Consider the following 23,670-nt stretch of genomic DNA (forward strand, 5'->3'; position numbering starts at 1 on the left):
TTAAAGGGCAGACAGCCGGTAGAAAGGAATTCACCTGGAAGTTCACTGATCTGAGGGATTTTCCTAGCACCTTTTGTCACTTAGCCTCCAATAATCAATGAGATCCCAAATGGGACTACGTAATTCAGAGATTTGAAGGTTTCTCTGGTTATCATTTTGTCTGTCAATTGATTTTGTTATCTCTGGTGATTCAACACCTGGCTTTTTCAGATGCCTGGCACATACATGATGGCTGAATGGCCTCCTTTGATCCTAGATTATCATGTTAGTGCTTTACCAGTAGACAAAACAGTAAAAGTGAATCTCCATGAATGCCATAGGTAGTACTGCTGTCTCACAGTGGCACGGACCCGGGTTCAATTCCAGCATTGGGCGACCATTTGCATGGAGTATGCACACTCTCCCCGTGTCTGCGCGGAGTTTGCACACTCTCCCGTGTCTTTGTGGGTCTCTGCCGGGTTCTCTGGTTTCCTCCCACAGCCCACGATGTGAAGGTTAGGTGAATTGATCATGTTAAATTGCCCATAGTGTCCAGAGCAGGTGGGTTAGTCATGGGAAATGCAGGGTTACAGGGATAGGATGAGGGTCGTGGGTGGGAGTGGTGGTGAGTCTGGGTGGTATGTTGTTGGGAGGGTTGGTGTAGGCTCAATGGGCTGAATGGCCTATTTCTGCACTTTAGGGATGCTATGAGAGTGGAAGTGACTAAAGCTTGGACTGCACCCAGAGAAAAGAGTTAAATGCAAACAGTGCAAATCTCAAAGAAGTATGGTTGAAAGCTGGGTTTAACATTTGTTTGCCCTGAAATAAATACATCAGATAAAGACATCAGATACTGAGCTGGAAGTACCAAGAAACAGAGACACATTGATATCAAGTGGGACACACCACCAACACTTTATCAAAGATGGACCTAACGAGACGATGAAACGTCTGCAGAATAACACACCGGCTCAGCGAACGAATCTACAACCTCAAAGACGTTATTGCAAATTCTTAAAATTTAATTGTTGCAAATACATACATCTTTGCTCCAACTAAATCCCCACCCCCAATGAAAGCGGTGCTATAGTTACAACATATTACACTCGTGAAATTAAAGCAAAATCTCAAAGCATTTCCCACTCTGCAACATCACAAAAATTATAAAATAATAGCAGCAGCCTTGAGCTGACTGGACGCGAAGGACTGTGACAAGATTACCACAATACTGCAGAATACATAACTCCAAATGGGACATTAAAGATTGCTTAAGAGACATAGGGCCAATGTGACTTTATGAGGACCATATAAACTGAAGGTGATATTAGTTAAATGTTAGTACAGTATAGTCAGTTCTGCTAATGTTCTCTCCATGTGAAAAAACATTCCGATCAGGACTGGAACACAGTAATTAGAGAGATAATAAGGAACTACTACCAAATGAACACCAATTCATTCTGCGCATGACTTGGAAGTGCCGGTGTTGGACTGGGGTGGACAAAGTTAAAAATCACAACACCTTACAAGCACCTGAAGGGGCACCGCTCCAAAAGCTAGTGTTTCCAGATAAACGTTGGACTATAACCTGGTGTTGTGTGATTTTTAACTTTTATTCTACACAGCAAGCGAGATCTTGTAATTCTTTATCGCCCTTTCCAATTTCAGCAGCTTTCTAGCTAACGGAGTACATATCAAGTGTGGTCACTGCAGTCACGTAGGAAATGCAGGAACCAACTTGGGCACAACCTGATCCTCAGAAAGAGTAATGTAGTAACGACAAGGTACACTGTTGGCTGAGGGATAAATACCAATAAGATCAAAGAGAATTAGAATTAGGTTTATTGTCACACATACTCACATGAGTACAGTGAAAAGTTTACAAGTCACCACTTTTAGAGTCATCTTAGGTACAAAGGTACCCAGGTACAGAATCTTAGGTTCAAAGCAGAAAACAAAGAAACACAGTTAAAAGGTCAACACTACTGACCAGAAGCATCTGGCCTTGCTGGATTCACACTCCTCACAAGGGTTTGATCTCCCCTGCGACCTTGCAGCCTGCTCCTGCTCCCTTGCCCTTCTTCAAAACAGTGACCAATGGGGCTGGAACTAACGCCAATTTGAATTGGTGGCACCCTGTGTTACTCCCTTAGCACTACAATGGAGAGTGACTCTGGGGCAAAGATGCCATCAGTGGGCATCAGTAGCATGTGTAAAAAGTAATTGTGATCAGGAAGATCCAAGCCATAGGCAGGAGCAATGATAATTCTATAGCCCACAGGGTCAGTGTAAGATTGTCACGTTTTACTGTAGCCTAAGTGGATTAGAAGCAAAAATGAATACCTCAATTAGTGTCAATAAGCAGCTGGTTTCAACCATCTCAGCATCCAGCCCCTGACTAATAACCCCAAGAATCATCTCACTATCTCTCCCAGCTCCAGCCAGCAGCTGAGACTGTTTGCTGGAGCGAGCCTTTGAAGTTTTCAGTTCCCGGTTGTGTGGATTGCTCTTACAGCCTATTAGCACAACAATGAGATAACAGAATATCTCCTCTCTCTCACACACACACACACATATATACACGTGCACGTGCACGCACACACAGAGTCTCTCTCTCACACACACACACACTCACGTGCACGCACACACAGACACACAAAGTCTCACACACAGACCCACACATACACAGAGTCTCTCTCACACGCGCACACACCCACACATACACAGTCTCTTTCACACACACAGACCCCAGTCTCTCACACACACACACACAAAGACCCACCACACACACAAACACAGACTCACAGACCCACACACCCTCACACAGAGACAATGTCTCTCTCACACAGTCTCATACATAAACACATACAGTGTCAACACACACAGACATACATAGTCACACACAGTCACATGTTGTCTCTCACAGACGGTCTCACATTCCCAGTCACACACACACACACACACACACGCACACTCCGGCTGACAATGAGCATGTAGCTCTGTACGAGTTCGGCAAGTTAAAGAAATATCCAGAGGATTTAGTTGCTGACTATAAATTGGAAACACATCAATGTTTTCAAATCCAACACATTCATTAGTCTGCAGCATTAGGCAGGCTAATCATTCACACACCCAGAGTGTCTTAAACGGCAGCTTCCGTCTGCCACACACGCTAAACATGCTTCTGAATCTCCAAAACACGCCATTTCAGAGAGAGACAGGGAGAGATGCCCAGCACTGACCACTGACGGCTGGGTAAGATGCTTCAAGTTTTCACTGACATACTTGCTCTGCTTTGGAAATGTTAAGCCGACGCTCTGACGGTCAAGAAACCGTCTAACATGCGCCAAAATACAGAGCTTTCCGCTCGTTACAGCCACCCACAGTGTTCCCCTCACACCTAAATCTCTCCCACCAGCAACGTCTCCCCAAACAAGAACTGGCCGTTATACAGACTGGGTCTATAATCCCTCTCGGTCAAATTGGACAGAAGCGGGTTGACATTTGCCGTTACTCAGGGGAGTAAACCCAGGTGCCCGGCAGGTACCAGGGTGCCCAGTGAAAACCCAAATTCTTGACCATGGAACACTAGCGACAGCGAAAGCTTGAGTTCTCCCTTCAAGCACAGAGCACCTTCCTGCAGTTTGACAAGAAGCGGTGCAGCGTTAGACCGGAGGGGACCATCTCGGGTTAGAAAATACCTTCAGGCTGTAGGGGGGTCTCTACCTGACTTAACGCCAAGAATTTTATAAACGACTGACATAACACTGTTTACATACATCCCACATAGCACAAAAAAAATCAGAAAGGTACACGATTAAAAGGATACACCGTTTTAAAAAAGGTTCCCAATTTGAGGGGGAAAGGGTTTCACAAGTTGCTAGGGGGGTTTACAATTTTGGGAGGAAATGGATTATAATTTGGGGAGGGGGAAAAGGGGTTACAATTTGGGGGAAAAGATTCACAGTTTAGGCAGAAAGAGGTTCATAATTTGGGGGAAGGGGGGGGTCATAATTTGGGGGTTAAAAGGTTCACAATTCGGGGGTTAAAGGTTCACAATTGTTAGGGGGCGTAAGATTCACAACTTGAATCAAGTGCTCAATTTGAAAAAAAAGTACAAAATTTGAATAAAGAAGGTGCACTTTTTTTTAAAAAGAAAAGCACACAACTTTAAAAAAAAGGTTTTACAATTTTTGTTTTGGAAACAAAGTACATAACTTGAGAAATCGGGAATAGATACACAATTTTTTTAAAAAACCCAGTAACAGGCAGTTCGGATTGCAACAAACTGTGTCACTGTCAAAGAGAGAAATGGATCTATCCGTTCGCGATGGATACACAAGCGCTATCTTACCCCAGCTCCCTGGCTGTGTTGGCGGACTCTCGCCCCAAGCCTCTGTCGCTCTGATGGACCTGTTGAGAGAGGGGGATGGATACAGTCTCTCTTGAACTCCCCGGCTCAGTGAGGGGATGCTGTCTGCTGGATTTCCTCTGGCATTGCTGTGCTATCGCCCCTCTCCTCACTGCTCAGACAGGACCACACACTCTCTCCCACTGACACACACACACACACTCAGAGCAGCTCCTGCACCTGAGCTACAACACTACCCCCTGCCCTGCCCTGCCTGTCAATCAATCCGTCCTGGGGGAAGGTGAGGTGGGGGGGGGGCTTTGTGCTGATTGGACACGGGCGTGTCAATCAATCATTGCGGGTGGGACGATGGGCGGGTCCCCACCTCTGTCAATCATTCCACCCCGAGCATCGTCTGAATCCTGCAGAAGAGTTATTAAAGAAACCTTGGGAAATCAGGCGATGCAACATTGCAAAATCATTTTATTGTGTTAGGGAGGTGTGGGTGCAATAAAGTGATTGGAAAGGGCAGATCCACGGTGGCAAATTCTGGTTTTAATTCTCCCCAACCCAAAATGATTAACTGTATATTATGACTTTGTAAAACTCAGATGTTCAGGCAAACTACACGCTGTTCAAACCCTAACCTTTTAATTTGCTCTTTTCAATTCACAAACATCAAGAAGGGGTTTATTTTCCAGACGCGTCGAGCTGATTAGAGTCGAAACTGCTGGACCAGAGTAGACATAATTTGGGAATAAATGGTAAATTACAATTGGTTATGATTGGAGGGCAACATGATGTGTGGACTGCACTTTAATCCATACAGTCTCACTCCAGCTGTCAAGGGCACCCCAAAAACACCAACTGATTTACACTAATGAATTATGCAAATCCTGAACAACAATTAGTCGTACATGTCTAAAACAAGAGAAAAAAGGTGAACTTGCTCTGTAACAGAGGGGACAGATAATTGTGAAACATCAAATGCTTTAATTAACGGCAAATTCTACTTATTAAAAAGACAGTCACGTTGGAAATTACAGGTTTTCTAATTTGAAGAAAAGCGTAACAGGAGCAATATAAATACAAAAAAAAGGACAGAAATTATTCAGTGAGTTGCTTAACATCCAAGCCAGAATGATTAATTACAATTTTGAACAGTTTTTTTCTCTCGCTTTTAACTACCAACTACTCACCCAGAAGTTAGTTTTAATTGGAAATTATTAGCTACTCCTTTCTTCACTTTGAACACAACTTTTTACATACACCATTTAATGGGTTTTTTTGCCACATTTCCAGCAAGTTAGCCAGACAAGGTAGGTTATCCAACTCCTCATTGACAGCAAGATGCTTCATTCTGTTCTGTGATGTTTCATTCTTACCTGCTGCCAACCCTCAAGACAAATGGGATTTTATCAAAAATTTGGAAAATCTACCCAAATGGCAAAGTTAGGAATTGCATTTTAGTGTTAACTGCAATGAGACACTAAGATTCAAAATAAAATTAGAGTCCATTTACCAAGAGATATTGAGATTCAACCAAGGAAAGATGTTGTGAAACTTGAAAGGGTTCAGAAAAGATTTACAAGGATGTTGCCAGGGTTGGAGGATTTGAGCTACAGGGAGAGGCTGAACAGGCTGGGGCTGTTTTCCCTGGAGCGTCAGAGGCTGAGGGGTGACCTTATAGAGGTTTACAAAATTATGAGGGGCATGGATAGGATAAATAGACAAAGTCTTTTCCCTGAGATTGGGGAGTACAGAACTAGAGGGCATAGGTTTAGGGTGAGAGGGGAAAGATAAAAAGAGACCTAAGGGCCAACCTTTTCACACAGTGGGTGGTACGTGTATGGAGTGAGCTGCCAGAGGAAGTGGTGGAGGCTGGTACAATTGCAACATTTAAGAGGCATTTGGATGGGTATATGAATAGGAAGGGTTTGGAGGGATATGGGCCGGGTGCTGGCAGTTGGGACTAAATGGGGTTGGGATATCTGGTTGGCATGGATGGGTTGGACCAAAGGGTCTGTATCCATGCTGTACATCTCTATGACTCTATGACTCAATGCCTACTCTTCTTATTTATTGATCTGGACTTCCACACAACAACTAGTTTGAACTCCTAAAGCAAAAAGCAATAATAAAATGATGTAAATACTCAGGAGTCAGCCCAACTCTGTGGACAGAGAAACAGAGTTAACCTTTCAGGTCAATAGAATCAAGAGTGTGGTGCTGCAAAAGCACAGCAGATCAGGCAGCATCCGAGGAGCAGGAGAATTGATGTTTCAGGCAAAAGCCTTTCATCAGGAATCCTGATGAAGGTCTTTTGCCCAAAACGTTGATTCTCCAGCTCCTCCGATGCTGCCTGATGTGCTGTACTTTTCCAGCACCACACTCTCAACTCTAATCTCCAGCACCTGCAGTCCTCACTTGATTAAGGTTGGTCTTCTATCTTAAAGTTTAAAATCATAGGACACCAGGTTATAGTCCTACAGGTTTATTTGAAACCACAAGCTTTTGGAGCACCTCTTCAGGCAGCTAACCCGTTGGACTGTAACCTGGTGCTGTGTGATTTTTGACTTTGTCCACCCCAGTTCAACACCGGTTTCTCCATATCGTGGCCTCTTCCTCAAAGTCATATTCCTGCTTTTCCCCCTATCCTCGATGCCTTTAAAACCTAAAATTTCCTCCATCTCTTTCTTGAATATATTCAGTGACTTGAAACCCACGGCTTTCTGTGGTAGAGAATGCCACAGGTTCATTACTCCTTAAATCATTCCTCATCTCAATCCTCAATGGTCTACCCTGTATTCTGAGACGGTGGTCCCTGGTTCTAGACTCACCAACTCAAGAATCCTAAACTCAAGGGTGGGCTGATTCTGCAGTCACTGCACTTTGTGGGAATTGTTGTCTCAGACGAGACATTAAACTGAGGCTCCAGGTACCTGGTGCCTGGTCAGTTGGAATATACGACCCCATGGCATTATGGACACTGAACAATTTAGAAACTGAAACTGGATAGCCATATACAGAACGGGGCTACGAGAGAAGACAGGCTAGGAAACTCACCTTGACTTCCTAAACACTGTTCACCACCTACAAGGCCTAGTCAGGAGTGTGATGGAATACTTCCCACTTGCCTGGATGAGTGCAGGTCCAACACCATCCAGGGTAATGCAGCCCATTTCACTGATACCACACCCTCTCCTTCTCCTCGAACACTGCCTGACTGGCTGTGCTTTTCCAGCACCACACTTTTCGACTCTGATCTCCAGCATCTGCAGTCCTCACTTTCTCCAGTTAGTGACATTAGCACAACATCTGTATCTCCCATGCAACAGTTCAATAAGACATCTCACCACTACATTCTCCACGATAATTAGGGATGGGCAATAATTGTTGACCTAGCCTGTAATACGCACAAAACATTGTAAAAACAACAAAAATAAAACAGGTTATTGGAATTATACTAGAAGTGAGACTGATACAGCAGCTTTAACTGAACCTAAAAGGGCAATGGGTGTTGTATTGAAAGAGGCTTGGGTGATATATCGGAAAGGAACCTTTAAGGATATTGAGGGGGACGGAGAAAGGGGATGGATGGTTGACTTGATTCCCTTTCTGTCTGACATTACATTGTGTGGGATTTATTAGAATTCAATGCCAGTTAATTGTTATCATGAAAGTGCTTGGTTATAATGTCCAGGAAACGCCTTTCCTTACACAGTTGCATACCACACAAAAATGTCACACAAAAAAGCTGTCACTCTCTTGCCCAACAAACAGAATCGCACAGATTCAGACCCGTCCCGTTCGTGATATGCATTGCTACAAACACCAAGACAAAGCCACAACTATAGGCCATTTAGCCCCTCGACCTATTTTGATCCAGCCTAACCCATTAGTAAAAAAACGTGAAGTAAAATTCTCTGGAGAAGATAGTGTCCCTCCACTCCTTTTTTGGTGCCAGTTCATTCCAAAATTATGCTCTAGTTTTACATTGATGTAAAGCAGGTTTAGCTTCAAAGCAACGTGAAACTTCTGTTAAGTGACCAGACTGTAAGAAAACTTGTTGGGTCAAAGTTCAATAAGTTTTACTCTGCATTTCTGCATCTTAATTAGGGCTGCTTGATGAGGAGACTGGGAATTTAAAACAGAAAATTTTCCCATTCCTGACGATCAACAGCTTTAACAATGGTGAACAACAAGAAGTAATACTAAAAACACAATAGCAAAACGCTGTGAATCATGAATGTTGCCCTAGCCAATCATAGGCATGTCACAAGGTACATTGTTTCGCTCACAGTACAAGTAAAACACAAATGTAAATATACTCCCAGAACATGCATTATAAGAATGTAATGCATTTTGTTTGAAATATTAAATATGAATAAATGACATAAATTTAGTATTCATAAAGCAAAAAAGATATATTGTTCATGTTGAAATGCATAACAAACTCTTAATGAGATGTTGATATACATGCTAAAGCCATCAATTGAAGTGCATAATGCATTACAATCTAAAATAAGTTTAAATGAACTATATTAAAATACTTTGACAGCAATAAAATTCTTTAGCTTTCCTTTCCCTTATACGGCACCTGCATGGGTTTGAACTGAATTAGTACCTTCTTTTGTAATTTTCCCTCAGTGACATTCTCAGAATGATATTTCTTTTCTTCCAATCTTCTCTTCTTTTGGGCAGATTCTCCACAAATCAAATTATTCCGAGCCTCATTGCCATCATGGATTAGATTAGATTAGATTCGATTCCCTACAGTGTGGAAACAGGCCCTTTGACCCAACAGGTCCACACCGACCCTCCGAAGAGTAACCCATCCAGACCCATTTCCCCCTGACTCATGCACCTGACACTATGGACAATTTAGCATGGCCAATTCACCTGAAGTGCACATCTTTCGACTATGGGAGGAATCCAGAGCACCTGGAGGAAACCCACGCAGACACGGGGAGAATGTGCAAACTCCACACAGACAGTCACCTGAGGCTGGAATCAAACTTTACTACAGTTCTGTGTGTACCTCCTTGTTCTATCCATAGTATCACCTCTTCAGCAAAGAAAGACTAATATTTGTACTGCTCATGATGACATCATATCAAGTGTTTGATGCACAGCAAATTACTTTTGATCGTGGTGGTCATCAGGTAGGCAACGCTAGAAACCTGCTTGTACGCAGCAAGATCTCACTCTTGAGACAAATGATCAATCAATCTACTTTTGCCAGTGCTGGTTGAGTTAGAACCACAGTAGAATTCTTTAAATCATAAGGGAGAATCTTTAAATGTCATTCCAACCAGCAAAAAATTCAGACAGGGTCTTTGATTGGCATCTCATCTGAAAGAACGCACTTTCAGCAACATAACAGTCCCTCAGTACTGTTCAGGGAAATCAGATTAAATCAAAATTAGGAATGGCTTTCAATGGAAACATTTCTTTTCCTCATATGAGTATGGCGAAACGGACTCCAATTCCCTCTGTGTAGATACACAAAGTCCCAAATCAAGCAATAAAAATGGTCCCTTAGCAACCACACTAACACGAAATGTACAAGAGGCTTAAACAAAGTAATTAAGGGGTCCCTCTAGAAAAAAAAACATTGCAACAGATCTACTAGTGTTGGCTCTAAAACATGATAGCAAGCCACCCATATATGCCCCATTAAATTCAACTGCGGTAAAGTACACTATGGTGGGGGTAGTCTAAGGAAGTGTTTCATCAATACTCTCCAGCCGTGAGAGTGTGAGATAGGTTCAGATGGTCTTTCCTTACCTGTTGACTTTGCATGTTGGTTATTTCATCTTTTTGACTTGTTAATGACAGAATTCACACCCTAGAAGAGTAATTCAATTCATCAAGCCTAATCTGGAGTCAGTATGATTATGGTTGAGCATCCACCACAATGCCTTTTTCCCCTCACTCAATCCTATATAACTTTATGACATTGGTTCATAAGATCTGTCAACCTGTACTTCAAGCATACTCAATGACTGAGCTTTCATGTCCCCTACTTTAATCTTCATGCACATTGGACAAATCGAATTGGCAGAGGTAGCCACAAGGAACAATTCATAGAGTGTATTTGGAACAGTTTCCACAAGCAATATATTGTGGATCAACTGGTGATCAGGCTATTCTAGTAATGTGTAGTGAAGCAGATTTAATAAATGATCAAAGTGACAAAATCCCTGAGGAAACAATGACCTCCAGCACCATAGAATTTAACATTTAATTTGAAAGTTAGAAACTTGGAGGAGAAACAACTGTGATAAACTTTTTAAAAAGTGCATTACAAAATAATAAGGTCAGTGTTGGCTGTTGTGTTCTGGGAAAAGAGCTTAGCAGGAAAGACAATAATGGCAGATATCTAATAATATCATGAATGATTCACAACAAAGATGTGTGGAAGAAGGACTCTAGGAAGTGGATAATAAACCATAGTTAACTAAGGAAGTTAAGGATACTATCAAATTGAAAGAAACAATATACAATGTGACACAAAATAGTGGTAAGCTAAAGTATTGGAAAATTTCTGAAAACCAACATAAAATAACCAACATAAATGAAGAAGGACAAAATAAACTTTGAAGGTGAATTACCAAGTAACAAAGATGTACAGTAAGAGCTTCATTAAATATACAAGTGGGAAGAGATAGGTCAAAGTCAAAATACGTCCCTTAGAGACACTGAGGAAATTATAATGGGGAACGGGGAAATGACAGAGCATTTGAATAAATATTTTGGAACAATCTTAATGGTAGAAGACACTTCTCTCATTCCAAAAAATAAAAGGACAATGGTCAAAGGTGGAAGAGGAAATAAATACTATGTCTATCAGTAAAAGCACTGGAGAAACTTCAGGTGCTAAAGACCAATAAGCCTCCTTGAATGATTAGGTTGCTTCCTCGGACAGTAACACAGGTAACTACAAAAATAGTGAATGACAGATAGCAGTCTTTTCAGCTCCAGGACATCTCAGCAGGAGTTCCTCAGGGTAGTGTCCTCGGCTCAACCATCTTTAGCTGCTTCATTAATGACTTTCCTGCCATCGTAAGGTCAGAAGTGGGGACATTCGCCAACAATTGCACAATTTTCAGCACCAATCATGACTCCTCAGCAGTCTATGTCCAAAGAAAACAAGATCTTAACAATATCTGGGAGTGGGCTGATAAGTGGCAAGTAATATTTGTGCCACACAACTGCTAGGAAATGCCCATCTCCTTTAAGAGACAATCTAACCACAGCCCCTTGATGTTCACTTGCTTTACCGTCAATAAATCCTCCACCATCAACATCCTGAACGTTACAATTGACCTGAAACTCAACTGGACTCATTGTATAAACAGTGGCTACAAGAGCAGGTCAGAGGCTGGGAATACTGTAGTGAGTAATCCACCTTCTGACTTCTCAAAGCCTAAACACCATCTGCAAGGTACAAGTCAGGAGTGTGACGGAATACTCCCCACTTGCCTGGATGGGTGCAGCTCCAACAACACTTAAGAAGCTTGACACTATCCAGGACAAGGCAGCCTGCTTAATTGGCACCACATCCACAAACATTCACTCCCTCCATCACTAACGCTCAGTAGCAGCAGTGTGTATTATCTACAAGACGCACTGCAGAAAACCAAAGATCCTCAGACAGCACCTTCCAAACCTACAACCACTTCCACCAAGGGCGGCAGATACTTGGGAACACAACCAGCTGCAGGCTCCTCTCCAAGCCACTCACCATCCTGAGTTGGAAATATATCGCCATTCTTTCACTGTCGCTGGGTCAAAATCCTGAAACTCCCTCCCACATGGAATTGTGGGTCTACCTACAACACATGGACAACAGCAGTTCAAGAAGGCAGCCCACTCTCACTGGCAATAAATATTAGCACAGGCAGTGACATCAATGTTCCATGAGAGAATTAAATAAAGCACTGGAAATAATCTGTCAAGAATCCTTAGCATCTGGAAAATTCCTAGAGGATTGGAAAACTGCAAAAGTAACACCTTAATTGAAAAAAAAAGGAAGGAGGTAGAAAACCAGGTAGGACAGTTAGCTTAACATCTGCTGTTGATAAAATTTAGGTGCATGTTTTAAAGGATATAATAACAGAGCAATTAGAAATATAAAGTTTGCATAAGGAGAAATCAGCATGGCTTCATGAAGATCATGGCTGAGAAATTAATAGGAATTCTTTGAGGAAGTAACAAGCAGGATAGATAAAAAGAAATCAGGAAATGGAAAATATTTGGATTTTCCAAAAGGAATTTGATGAATTAGGATATTTAATAAATTCAGAATCTATGTTGGTCAGGTATTATATTAACCTGGATAAAAGATTGACTAACTAATAGAAAACAGAGTTGGGACAAAGGATCATGGTCAGGATGGTAAACTGTAACAACCTGAGTGCCACACAGATCAGTATTGGGTTCACAATTATTTAGAATGTGCATTAATGACTCAGCTGAGGGAAATGAATATACTATACCTGATTTGTAGATAACACAAAAGTAGGTGGGAAAGTAATTTGTGAGGTTGACAACAAGAGTCTGAAGAGACAGATTAACTGAATGGACTAAAACATAGCAGATGGAATGTAATGAGGGAAAATATGAGATTATGCACTTTGGCAGGAGGAATAGAGGAGAAGATTCATACTTAAAATGGAGAAAGACTGCAGAAAGCTGTGGAACAGAGGAATTTGGAAGTCCTCATGCATAAAACATAAAAAGCTAGCATTCAAGTTCAGTGGGTAATAAAGAAAGTAAATGAATTGTTAGACGTTATTTCAAAGGCAATGGAATGTAAAAGCAGGGGAGCTTTGCTAAACTATACAAGACGCTAGTTAGACTACACTTAGTGGTGAGCAGGTTTGATTCTCTTCATCTAAGGAAAAATATCCTGGCATTGGAAGCAGATCAAGAAAAGGTTCACTAGGTTGATTCTGGATGTGGAAGGAATGTCTTATGAGGAGACATTGAGTTAGCTCCAATAAGTACAGACAGAACTAAGAAAAATTAGATGCAAGCTTATTAAAACATACAAGATTCTTAGAGGACTCATTCAGGTTGATGCTGAAGGGTTGTTTCCTCTTGTGAGAGAGGCAAGGACTGGAGGACATAATCTCAAAGTAAGGGATTATTCATTTAAGACAGTCTGAGGAGAAATTTCTTCTCTTGATGTGTAGTGAATCGATAGAATTCCTTACTGCAGAGACTGGGTCATTAAATATACTCAAGGCTGAGGTAAACAGATGTTTAATCAGAAAGGGAATGGATGGGTAATGGGGAATGGATGGGTAATGGGGAATGGATGGGTAATGGGGAAAGGGCAAGAAAGTGGTGTTGATGATTTTCAGATCAGGTATAATCACATTGAATGGCAGAACAGACTCACTGGATCGAATGGCCTACTTCTGTACTATGTATTGACACACTGTTCTAGAAAACCATCCTGAACATACTCCAGAAATGTCTGCTTCACAGCATAAGTACTTACTGGATTTTTGTCTGAATGCAGATTGAGGTCATTCACTACATTCCCAACCTGATTTACTCATGAGAAATTCCGCCATCTTCAATTGTTGTAGGTACACCTACTGTACTGTTCTTTGAGGAGTTCGAGGATTTTAACCCAAAAGTAATGAAGGATTGGCGATGAATGTTCAAGCTGGGTGGTGAATTGCTTGACTCGGAGAGCAACGTGGACCGCTGCCCTGTGCCTGATGCCCTTGCCCATCTGGATGGTGGGTTTGTCTCTGTTAATGACAGTTTGTACAGACGGTTTAAAATTTATGGGAGCCATCCTGCCACAAACTCCATGACTTCACATCTTTGTCATATTTAACAATCTGTCACCCACATGCTGCAACTTTGCTGAGAATGTTCTGGAAGCAACTGAGACGTGATAGAGGCATTACATTTTATGAAATGACTTGATAGGGAGATTGTAAAATAGATCTTTTCACATTCAGGGGAGACCAGAACAAGAGTCCAAAAGTATAAAACTATCACTAATAAATGCAATAAGGAATTCGGGAGAATTCTTTACCGAGGGAATGGTGAAAAACATTGAGCTTGCTACGAGAAGGAGTAGTTGAGATAAATAGCACTAACGCATTGAAGGTGAAACTGGACAGGAATATATGGGAGAAAGGGATGAAGTATTGACGGGGGTTAGATGAACAAGAGTGGAAGCTTATGTGGAACGTGAACTTTAGTCTAGATTTGATGAACCAAATGGCCTGTGTCTGTTTTTATCACTATGTCATACTCAATGACTATGTAATCACTAAACATCCACCACAGCAGATCACTTACCTCGGTCCCGAATGGTTTTCCAATTCATAATTACAATTGTGCTCATGGTTAGACAAATACTGGGAGCACTTACTGCATCTACATTATTTGGTATTTTCTTAAAGTTGCTTTTATAAGGCGGCCAAATAGATTAGTATTTTGTATACTTTTAAAGCAATTTGCAAATCTTTCCATCACATATCAATGGCAGACAGTAAGAGTGGGAAATATTACTGGTCAGCCAAGTGATGGAAACAAAATTTTAGCCTCTCTCACCATTATTTAAAGCTTTGGATTAGTAAAGTTGCCATATTGTAGAGACTAAAGGGATGTTCTCTCAACTGATGTCCGTTTAACCTGAGGGTCACCACACCTCAGGGTGAGGGGAGAGGTTGAGAAGGAGAGTCCCTCATGGTAACCTCAGTCAGTGCAGGAACTGACCCTGCACCTTTGGTTTTGCTCTGTATTGACAAACCAGATGTCCAACCAACTGAGCTAACCACAAAGCTCCAGAGGAGATTGTGCAGGTGTGAAAACGCACTTCACAGTCATCTTATGGCTTTGAGAACAATGCCAAAGATTTATTCCTGGCCAGTACCCCAGTTCATGGGTGCTGGAGTGCTGCATTGTCAGTGGTGCTGTTCCATCAATGAAACATTAACCTGAGACAACATTTCTTGGCTCTGATGGTCCAAGTGAATGTTAAAAATTCCACTGCATTTTTCAAATCGAGCATGGAGCTTACCTAATCAACCTCCTCCCCCAGTCACACCAATAATAAAGGAGTAATTGGTTATTTGCCATTTGTCTGATCTTGCTGCGTGTCATATTTAACTGCAAAAGAAGTCACAGATTTTCCAAGTAATTAATTACAAGTGAAGCACTTGAGGTTTGATATGATTGCTATTTTTTCTTTTCTCAATCAATGCTTTCAGAATGGTCTCATTAACAATGTATTTTGGGGATAGCATAAATCTCTTTCCCAATCAATCAGTCATTAGCATTGTAAATATGTTTTTATTTAGCAGATTGGGAAAGAAACTGGAGAAGGAACTAATCCAAGGTGACAGCTAGACAGAACTAAATGCCAGAACTGATCAGGTTTGTTTAGTTACATGCAATGGCTAGTCTAGAAGATTAACTAGGAGAAAGTGAGGACTGCAGGTGCTGGAGATCAGAGTCGAGAGTATGGTGCTGAAAAAGCACAGTCAGTCAGGCAGCATCCGAGGAGCAGGAGAGTTGGCCTTTCAGTCATAAGCTCTTCATCAGGAAGTGCTCCTTGTAGAGAGAGGAGGAGAACTTCTTCAAGGTGGGAATCCTCAGAAGAAGCTTCACAGTAACTAGGAGAAAGTGAGGACTGCAGGTGCTGGAGATCAGGGTTGAAACTCGTGCAGCTTGAAAATGTAGTCAGTTAGGCAGCATCCGAGGAGCAGGAGAGTCGACATTTTAAACATAAGTTCTTCATCAGGAATGTGCTGAAGAAGAGTTTATGCTCAAAACATCGACTCTCCTGTTCCTTAGATGCTGCCTGACGAGCTGTGCTTTTCTAGTGCCACACTTTTGAGTCTAGAAGATTAAGTTGTACCGGATCCACAGTGAGTTGCTAAGTTGGGTACAAAATTGGCTTCCAGACAAAGGATGGTCGTGGAGGAGTGGTTTTATGACTGGGGTGGGGGTGGGCAGAAAATAGCATAGAGTACAATAGGTGAATGGGGGTGGAGATGGAGGTGATAGGTCAGAGAGGAAGGTGGAGTGGATAGGTGGAAAAGAAGATAGGCCAGTAGGACAGGTCATGGGAACGGTGCTGAGCCCCCACCCCCCTCTCATTTATCTCCCCACTCTGCAGGCACCCTGCCTCTATTCCTGATGAAGGGCTTTTGCCCAAAACGGTCAATTTTCCTGCTCTTTGGATGCTGCCTGACCTGCTGTGCTTTTCCAGCACCACTCTAATCTAGACTCTGGTTTCCAGCATCTGCAGTCCTTGTTTTTACTCATTTGGGTCCAGTGACCCTTCTTAGGAACTGAAACATTAACTCTGCTTTCTCTCCATAATAGCAGTTAATAAATGGTTTTTAGTCAAGACAAACATTTGTAATGGTATTTCCCAGAGTCAGTTTTCAGACTTTTATATGCACTAATGACACAGACATTGGCGTACAGGGCACAATTTTAAGATTTGTGGTCAATATTCTAGGAACCACACTTTTGGAATGTTGTGAAGGTATGAGAGGGTGCAGGAGATGAATTCCAGTGATGAGGAACTACAGTTACAAGGATGGAGAAGCTTTGCGTAGAGAAAAGAAGGGTGGGGAGAGAGACATTTGATAGAGATGGTCAAAATCATGAGGGCTCTGGATGGAGTAGATAGGGAGAAACTTGCCCCATGCATTAAGGGATTGAGAATGAGAAGGGCAAAGACTTCAAATAATTTGCAGAAATGACATGAGGAGAAACCTTTTCAGATAGCGTGTAATTAAGGTCCAGAAAGCACCGACTCACAGTCCAGGCAGGCTCAATCAAAGCTTCCAAAATGGAATCATCTGAAAATGAAACAAATGCAGTTGGACAGCCCTGCAAATGCAATGGGCCGAAAGGCTTCCTACTGCACTGTGCTGACTCTGTAATCTGCAAACTAAAACATGTTAAAGTACAGACTGAGCAAACGGGAAGGTGGGGGGGGCGCGTGCAGCTGTGAGGAGGAGGGGCCACAAACTTGCTCACAGAAGTAAGTAAGTTTTTTTAAGGCGACTTTTGAGATAGTGGAGAGATGGCATAGAGGTATTCATTAGCAATCAGGAGACTCAAGCTGACCTTTGAGGGGTTCAAATCCTGCCACAGCAGCTGGTGGATTTAAACTGAATGAATAAATCTACAATACAAAGCTCATCGCTGTAATGATGATATACACTGATTATTATTTGAAAATCCATCTGGCTCACTAATATACCTTATGGAATGAAAGATGCTGTCCTTACCTGGTCTGATCCACAGCAAAGTGGTTGATTATTAACTGCTTTGTGAAATAGCCTGGGCAAACCCCTAGGAATCCTGGCCCTACCACTGATGCACAAAATTCATGAAAGAACAATTGAAAGTCAAAGGACGGTGGTGAAGCAGAGGTGTTCGTGTCAGTATTTCCAAAGATCAGGTCCAGATAGTCAAAAAGCATAACTACTAACAGCCCTCAACTGGGACTGGATAATCGGAGACCTATGTAGATCTTCCAGAAGATGATGGATGTGATTTACTGCAGGTTCCAAGGATACGGGCTGCAATATTGTGTATGAGCTGAGGTGTGTGGAGGCTGAGGAGCCAGCCAGGACAGTGCAGGGTGAGGTCAATTAGATTTTTCCAAGGATTTTCCACCCAGCTGAGTGGCAGAGGGTCAAGTGTTCCCATTGATCCCAAGCACAATGCTGCTGGGGAGCTCTTCACTCTAGGCAGGGCCACCCATGATGGCAAGGCCTGAGGGGAGGAACCAGAAAGTGCAATCCAAAACATGCCCTCAACAACGACTCATGTGGAAGGTATCCATGTGGTATCAACGGTGGCTGAAGGCTGGAGCAGTCAAAACACCCCAGTCGTCAACATATCCTTGCTCACTCTTCTGTGAAGGACCGTGCATAGCTGATATACAACAATATTCCCATATATCCCTCACAGGGCACCTAGTTGATTGCCAATGAGGTAAGTCAGAATGTGACAAGTACATGGATGAGAATATCAGCATCGAATGTTTGAAAGAAGACAGGAGGGTATGTAATGATGGAGACGTGTGTAGTCAAAGTTTACTTTTGAGGTCAAACGTTCAACTCAGACTCAGATAGAACCCCAAGAAGCATGGCATTCCAACCGGAACTCTATCAACAAACACATCGAATGAGACCCCAGCTACCATCTCCTGAGAAAAAGAACAGGAAATGACATCGCCTCAGAAAATGATGTCACCATAGGAAATGACATCACCAACCCAAAAAACCCAAACATATAAATAGAAAGCAGGAACTATCAACAGTGCTTTGCCCTGAGGCCCACTGAAGATGTTACCTAGTAGGGTGACGAAATGCCTGGAAATGAACCTTCCAGCAGAGGGAGCAAACCTACATCCAGATCCTCAAACTGAGCTACAAATCTTCTCAAGACTCGCTAAGAACTCCAAGATTTGCGCCAAACATAGACAGTGGCCAGAGAAGGAGATGGAAGTATTGTGCAGTTTGTGCTAGGGTTTGAAGGTGAGAATCCTAGGCTGTTCGATATTGAACTGGAGGACATCACAGCTTATTGGTGACTAAAGGTTTGGTTGCCCATAATTTTACCACACCATAGGGTTGCCCTCTCAATAGAAAAATAACTGGTAGTGGTTTAACTTGAGAGTCACCATGTCTCAGGGGAGGGGAGAAGCTCAGAAGGAACATTCTTCATGGTAAATGCCAGCCACTGTTCAAGTTGAACCTCTGTTGTGGGTGTCATTCTAACATTCAAAGCAGCTGCCCAACCAACTGAGCTAACCAACCACAGAGATTTTCTGTCACACTGAGGTGGTGCAGAGTTGATAGATGTAGGTGCACAAATGTAGAAAGCAAGACGTGCTTTTTAAAAATTCAACCACAGGATATGAGTGTCTCTGGCTGGGTCAACATTTATTGCCCAACTCTAGTTGCTATTGAGAAGGTAGAGGTGGAGGTGCCTTCTTGAACTGCTGCAGTCTTTGGGGTGGTCATGGCGTTAGGGAGGGAGTTCTAGGATTTTAACCCAGCTACACTGAATGAATGGATTCCAGGTCAGGATGGTGGGTGACGTGGAAGGGGACTTTCTGGATGGGGTGGCCAAGGGAGATCATGATAGTAATCATAGAAGCCCTGCAGCTTGGAAGCAGGCTATTCAGCCCATCAAGTCCACACCGACTAACCAACATCATCCCACCCAGACCCACCTCATCCCTGTAATCCTGCATTTCCCATGGCTAACCCACCCAGCCTGCACATCTGTGAACACTATGGGCAATTTATCATGGCCTATCAGTGGCTCAGTGGTTAGCACTGCTGCCTCACAGCACCAGGGTCCCAGGTTCAATTCCAGCCTTGGGCGACTGTGTGGAGTCTGCACATTCTCCCCATGTCTGTGTGGGTTTCCTCTGCGTGCTCCGGTTTCCTCCCACAGTCCACAGATGTGCAGGTCAGGTGAATCGGCCATGTTAAAATTGCCCCTAGCGCTAAGTGCATTAGTCAGAGGGAAATGAGTTGGGGTGGGTTACTCTTCAGAGGGTCGGTGTGGACTGGTTGGGCTGAAGGGCCTGTTTCCACACTGTAGGGAATCTAATCTAATCTAACCTAACCTGCTCAGCTTTGGACTGTGGGAGGAAACCAGAGCACCAGGAGGAAACCCACTCAGACACAGGCAGAATGTGTAAACTCCATACAGACAGTCACCTGAGGGTAGAATCAAACCCGGGTCCCTGGCGCTGTGATGCAGCAGTGCTAACCACTGAGCCACCGCACCACTCCCCAAATCCTTCAGTACAAACTAGTAATGAAGTTTATTTCAGGACCATCTCCCTTGACCTTGTTCTGAAATGTGGAAAATGATTGGCAATTTGAGGGAAGGCAAGTGTTTGTTTTGATATCCGAGCTCCAAGCAGCGTATGCTCGCAAAAACGGTTCCTGACAGATACTTGTCTAAGAGGCGCAGGTGAGAGTTTTCATTCCATGCCAGGTCTAGACTTCGTTTACATTTGGGAGCTGAGTTTGAAATTCAGCTCAATTATAACAGAGATACCTGACAGAGGGAAATAGAGAGGAGAGAGGGGATTGAAAAAGATTTGTCGTGCTTTCAGACTAGCAGCTAGAAAGCAAAATAATTTTAAATCAACTGGCAGCTTCTAGAATTTTATAAATATATATGTATTAAAAATCACATTGTAATGTTAAATTGAATCTGTAGCATTTGAGTGTTGTATGAGAGAAACTGACTGCTGAGCTTAATATTAGCAATAGTAATTTTTCATAGCATTCAGTGGGTGACAGTGAATTTATGACTTTTATTGTATGAATTTATTCATTTCCTTATGATTTACATCACTGCATTGTACTTTTGAGAACCAAAATCATTTTCAGTCTAACAGGTATATTGTCTCAAGGGGTCCTATTAGGGCTTTTGAGTCTCATCTTTGGCTTCGGGATGTCACTCTCCCACCTCACAGTCAGAAGGTTGTGAGTTGAAGATACTCCAGAGACTGTTGAGCACTGAAAAGCAGATCAGATGTTCCCTATTCAGCACCAAGGGAGTGCCACACTGTTGAAGACACTGCCTTGCATGTGAGATGTGAAATGGAGGTTGGGAAGATGGGGAAATTTACACGCAATAGTCTGAATTAAAAGAATGGAAGAGATTGGGAAGAGGTTTCAGGGATAGGGTGGTATATTGGGATTCAAACCATGGGCAAAAGTGTCAATAGAAGTTCAGGAGGCGCAGAGGTGTGTTCTTATAGAAACATGGAAAGTAGAAGCAGGAGCAGCAATTCAGTCCTTTGAGCCTGTTCTGCCATTTAAGATGGTCATGGCTGTTCACCCAACTTAGTCCCTTGTTCCTGCTTTCTACCCATTCCCTTTGATCCCTCTAGCCCTATAAACTACATTAATCCCTCCTTGAAAACATTCTGTGATTTGCAGCACAGAATTTCACAGGTATATAGGTGACTTCACCTGAAGGGGCAGTGCTCCGAAACCTTATAATTTCAAACAAACCTGTTGGACTAATAACCTGGTGTCATGTGAGAGGTTTGTAGGGCCCACAGGCCCAAAAATATCTTTTTTGCAATCTCTCCTGATGAGTCTGAATTTTATAATGCTCCTTGTGTGTAAGTATATAACATACATGCTTAAGTGACAAATGCACTCTGACATCTGTAAGGGCGATCAAATTTTCTGGAGCATGACATTCCAGTGTTTTGCTTCTTGTGAACAATTTGCCTGAGCCAAACCTTAATCGGTGCAAAATTTCCCAGGACACTTCAGGAAGCTGAATGGAAATAATTGCCTCGGCAAGAGTCAGAATGTTTGTTCATTTGAAGATCGAAAAATCTCAAATATGAGATGACAAAAATCTTTTTCATGCAGCAAGTAGTTAGGGTCTGGAATGCACTGCCTAGAAGTATCCGTGGAGGCTGGTTCAGTTGAGGCATTCATGAGGGTACTGGATGGTTACCTACATAGAAACAAGGTGCAGGGTTACAGGGAAAGGGCAGCAGAATGGCGCTCAATGAATATGCTCAGAGAGCCAATGCAGACACAAAGGGGCTGAATGGCCATCAGTACCGTGACAAATCTGTGAAGAGTTCAGCTCTGAGCAAACATTTAAGGATGTGGAGAAAATTTGGAAAGGGAGCAGGGGCTTGGAAAAATGATGCCAAAATTGCACAAACGATAAGAGTTCTGACAGTCAACCAGAGCAGGAGTCGTGAAAGGAATCAGGAAGAAGGGCAGAGATTTTCAGAGTAATCGTATTGGTAATGGAAGTTATGTGTCGATTTCAATAGATGGGTTTGCCTCAGTGTTAGTGTAGAAAGGATTGCATTGTGCTGTGGTTTAATTTTGATGATTGGTCAATGGGATGTGTAAGTCACTGGCTAGGCCTGCAATTATTTCCCTGTTCTGAAGAAAAGCCATGCTTATCTCAGAACATTAACTCTGTTTCTCTCTCTACAGATGCTGCCACACCTGCTGAGTTTCTCCAGCACTTTATGACATTATTATTTATTTATTTCCCATCCCCAGTTTGTTAATCCTTATCAGTATTAATATCAATCTCTGATTCTAGAGCTTCCAGCAATTAAAAATTAATTTTAAGGGCATTGTTGCGAGATAGTATAGGAGAGATCAATCCTTGGGGAGCTGACATAAACATTTTTCAATTCCTTTGAGCATTTTATGTTTATCAGTGATATAAAAACAGATTACAGCAAAATCAAATTTATTTAACTGTCAGCCAAATTATACCTAAGGTTAACGATGCACTGTGCTAAAATGAGACACCATGAGGATGGGCATGTTGTGTGACCAATAGCAGGATTGTGGGGAAGACCAATAGGGGCCGGTACAACATTTTATGTTGCCACAGGCTTCCACGGACTCCATGTTATTATCGGTTCTGTAGGGGACTGTAGGGGTGACCGACAGCAGGAGTGTTTGAGATGACCAATAGGGGGAGTGTTTGAGATGACCAATAGGGGGAGTGTTTGAGATGACCAATAGGGGGAGTGTTTGAGATGACCAATAGGGGGAGTATGGGGATGCAGTTGTTGGTTAGAGGAGCAAGGTTACTTATCATTTCTAGAGTTACAGGATGGCAGATCAGTTTGGTCAAGTAGAGTATACATCATGTGATATGTGTGAAGTCATCCAGAGATAGTTTTTTATCAAAAATCCAACCTGTTTGGAGATGTGATGACACAATCCTGTGGCCAACATGCCTTGACATGGGTTTTGAGCCCAGATGTTCTGGCACAGAGGCAGCGACAATACCTACAAACATAAAACAGAATCCTTCATCAATATTTGCATCATCCTTGTGCAGGGTCCATGCTAACCGTCTCTGTGTCATTCATTTTCTTCTATGACTGAAGTGAGCAGAATTGGTGACTGGGAGTCAGTGCACAATCCATTGAATCCAAAGAGGTGAAGATTAATGGAATTGAGTTGGTGAAAGACAGAGACATTCTGAGTGAGTGTGAGGTGCGTAATTATGGTGTAGGGAAAGTGCAGCTTTCATAAGGTCAGTTTTTAAGGCCCGTATTTAATTGCCATGTTCTAACTTGTTGAACCCATGAACTCTGGCCAGGAGCTTACAGAATTAATCACCATGCTAACTCTGCAGCATGGCATCCCCTGCTGGGCAATTGCATCATTATGGGTGGCACGGTGGCACAGTGGTTAGCACTGCTGCCTTACAGTGCCAGAGACCTGGGTTCAATTCCCGCCTCAGGCGACTGACTGTGTGGAGTTTGCACATTCTCCCTGTGTCTGTGTGGGTTT

At 42.6% G+C, this 23,670-nt stretch overlaps 1 protein-coding gene and 1 pseudogene across 1 annotated transcript in view; both read right to left on the reverse strand.

Annotated features, from left to right (window-relative positions):
* The window catches only part of cdh23 (cadherin-related 23), a 967,008-nt gene extending 962,495 nt beyond the window's left edge, over nucleotides 1-4,513 (reverse strand). The window contains exon 1 of the mRNA XM_072583543.1: nucleotides 4,331-4,513. The gene's annotated coding sequence lies outside the window, so the exon portion shown is untranslated. The remainder of the gene's footprint in view (nucleotides 1-4,330) is intronic.
* Nucleotides 4,514-23,167: 18,654 nt separating this feature from the next.
* Nucleotides 23,168-23,268, reverse strand: LOC140484773 (U6 spliceosomal RNA; annotated as a pseudogene).
* Nucleotides 23,269-23,670: the final 402 nt, after the last annotated feature.

This window comes from Chiloscyllium punctatum, chromosome 13 (assembly GCF_047496795.1).
Source record: "Chiloscyllium punctatum isolate Juve2018m chromosome 13, sChiPun1.3, whole genome shotgun sequence".
Taxonomy (NCBI): Eukaryota; Metazoa; Chordata; class Chondrichthyes; order Orectolobiformes; family Hemiscylliidae; genus Chiloscyllium; species Chiloscyllium punctatum.